Source organism: Salmo salar, chromosome 08 (genome assembly GCF_965601325.2).
Source record: "Salmo salar chromosome 08, fSalSal1, whole genome shotgun sequence".
Lineage (NCBI taxonomy): Eukaryota > Metazoa > Chordata > Actinopteri > Salmoniformes > Salmonidae > Salmo > Salmo salar.
In genome coordinates, this window is record NC_138298.1 from 3,977,501 (window position 1) to 3,980,000 (window position 2,500).

The 2,500-nt window shown below is 42.6% G+C and overlaps 5 non-coding genes and 2 pseudogenes across 5 annotated transcripts; all 7 read right to left on the reverse strand.

The window, feature by feature from the left end:
• Window positions 1-9: 9 nt before the first annotated feature.
• On the reverse strand, window positions 10-118 carry LOC145853490 (uncharacterized; annotated as a pseudogene).
• A 409-nt stretch (window positions 119-527) lies between these two features.
• Window positions 528-646, reverse strand: LOC145884810 (5S ribosomal RNA). The gene has a single exon (XR_014396390.1). It is a non-coding gene; the product is annotated as a 5S ribosomal RNA (ribosomal RNA).
• A 139-nt stretch (window positions 647-785) lies between these two features.
• On the reverse strand, window positions 786-904 carry LOC145886717 (5S ribosomal RNA). Its single transcript, XR_014398302.1, has one exon. It is a non-coding gene; the product is annotated as a 5S ribosomal RNA (ribosomal RNA).
• Window positions 905-1,043: 139 nt separating this feature from the next.
• On the reverse strand, window positions 1,044-1,152 carry LOC145853583 (uncharacterized; annotated as a pseudogene).
• A 409-nt stretch (window positions 1,153-1,561) lies between these two features.
• Window positions 1,562-1,680, reverse strand: LOC145851505 (5S ribosomal RNA). The gene has a single exon (XR_014373356.1). It is a non-coding gene; the product is annotated as a 5S ribosomal RNA (ribosomal RNA).
• Window positions 1,681-2,089: 409 nt separating this feature from the next.
• On the reverse strand, window positions 2,090-2,208 carry LOC145856678 (5S ribosomal RNA). Its single transcript, XR_014377569.1, has one exon. It is a non-coding gene; the product is annotated as a 5S ribosomal RNA (ribosomal RNA).
• A 139-nt stretch (window positions 2,209-2,347) lies between these two features.
• Window positions 2,348-2,466, reverse strand: LOC145884682 (5S ribosomal RNA). Its single transcript, XR_014396261.1, has one exon. It is a non-coding gene; the product is annotated as a 5S ribosomal RNA (ribosomal RNA).
• Window positions 2,467-2,500: the final 34 nt, after the last annotated feature.

Sequence of the window (2,500 nt, forward strand, 5' to 3'; positions counted from 1 at the left end):
TGGACAAAATGCTTACAGCACCTGGTATTCCCAGGCGGTCTCCCATCCAAGTACTAACCAGGCCCGACCCTGCTTAGCTTCCGAGATCAGGCGTACCCAGGCTGATATGGCCATAAGCGAGAAACAATCTTTTGCTACAACATATATAGTCAAAGTGAGTGTGATAAACAGACATTGCATTTTCACCAATTAGATAAGCAGCTTTAACTTTGTGTCACTGAAAAAGCAGAAGAAATTACAAACACTGTTCCCATCACTTTTTAGCACAGGTAGTTGGATAAAATACAAACTTTATTTCCTTTCATCATTTGAACAGGGCAAAGGAGCATAAAGCACACACAAGCTGCATTCAGCAAAAATATTCTTGTTTGTCTTATAAATACAAGGCAGATGCTAATTGAAAACACAAGGAAATTTGATCCTATTAAAAAGGCAGGAAGCTGCATTTAGTCAATTCATCATTAAATGCTTACTACAAGGCAGTGTTGCTGATGAAATAGTGCAAGAGCACACCCTCGTGGACAAAATGCTTACAGCACCTGGTATTCCCAGGCGGTCTCCCATCCAAGTACTAACCAGGCCCGACCCTGCTTAGCTTCCGAGATCAGACGAGATCGGGCGTACCCAGGCAGATATGGCCGTAAGCGAGAAATAATCTCTTGCTACAACATATATAGTCAAAGTGAGTCTGATAAAACAGACATTTAGTCAATTCATCATTAAATGCTTACTACAAGGCAGTGTTGCTGATGAAATAGTGCAAGAGCACACCCTCGTGGACAAAATGCTTACAGCACCTGGTATTCTCAGGCGGTCTCCCATCCAAGTACTAACCAGGCCCGACCCTGCTTAGCTTCCGAGATCAGACGAGATCGGGCGTACCCAGGCTGACATGGCCGTAAGCGAGAAACAATCTCTTGCTACAACATATATAGTCAAAGTGAGTCTGATAAAACAGACATTTAGTCAATTCATCATTAAATGCTTACTACAAGGCAGTGTTGCTGATGAAATAGTGCAAGAGCACACCCTCTTGGACAAAATGCTTACAGCACCTGGTATTCCCAGGCGGTCTCCCATCCAAGTAGTAACCAGGCCCGACCCTGCTTAGCTTCCGAGATCAGGCGTACCCAGGCTGATATGGCCATAAGCGAGAAACAATCTCTTGCTACAACATATATAGTCAAAGTGAGTGTGATAAACAGACATTGCATTTTCACCAATTAGATAAGCAGCTTTAACTTTGTGTCACTGAAAAAGTAGAAGAAATTACAAACACTGTTCCCATCACTTTTTAGCACAGGTAGTTGGATAAAATACAAACTTTATTTCCTTTCATCATTTGAACAGGGCAAAGGAGCATAAAGCACACACAAGCTGCATTCAGCAAAAATATTCTTGTTTGTCTTATAAATACAAGGGAGATGCTAATTGAAAACACAAGGAAATTTGATCCTATTAAAAAGGCAGGAAGCTGCATTTAGTCAATTCATCATTAAATGCTTACCACAAGGCAGTGTTGCAGATGAAATAGTGCAAGAGCACACCCTCGTGGACAAAATGCTTACAGCACCTGGTATTCCCAGGCGGTCTCCCATCCAAGTACTAACCAGGCCGGACGCTGCTTAGCTTCCGAGATCAGACGAGATCGGGTGTACCCAGGCTGGTATGGCCGTAAGCGAGAAACAATCTCTTGCTACAACATATATAGTCAAAGTGAGTGTGATAAACAGACATTGCATTTTCACCAATTAGATAAGCAGCTTGAACTTTGTGTCACTGAAAAAGTAGAAGAAATTACAAACACTGTTCCCATCACTTTTTAGTACAGGTAGTTGGATAAAATACAAACTTTATTTCCTTTCATCATTTGAACAGGGCAAAGGAGCATAAAGCACACACAAGCTGCATTCAGCAACAATATTCTTGTTTGTCTTATAAATACAAGGCAGATGCTAATTGAAAACACAAGGAAATTTGATCCTATTAAAAAGGCAGGAAGCTGCATTTAGTCAATTCATCATTAAATGCTTACTACAAGGCAGTGTTGCTGATGAAATAGTGCAAGAGCACACCCTCGTGGACAAAATGCTTACAGCACCTGGTATTCCCAGGCGGTCTCCCATCCAAGTACTAACCAGGCCCGACCCTGCTTAGCTTCCGAGATCAGACGAGATCGGGCGTACCCAGGCTGGTATGGCCGTAAGCGAGAAACAATCTCTTGCTACAACATATATAGTCAAAGTGAGTCTGATAAAACAGACATTTAGTCAATTCATCATTAAATGCTTACTACAAGGCAGTGTTGCTGATGAAATAGTGCAAGAGCACACCCTCGTGGACAAAATGCTTACAGCACCTGGTATTCCCAAGCGGTCTCCCATCCAAGTACTAACCAGGCCCGACCCTGCTTAGCTTCCGAGATCAGACGAGATCGGGCGTACCCAGGCTGATATGGCCGTAAGCGAGAAATAATCTCTTGCTACAACATATATAGTCA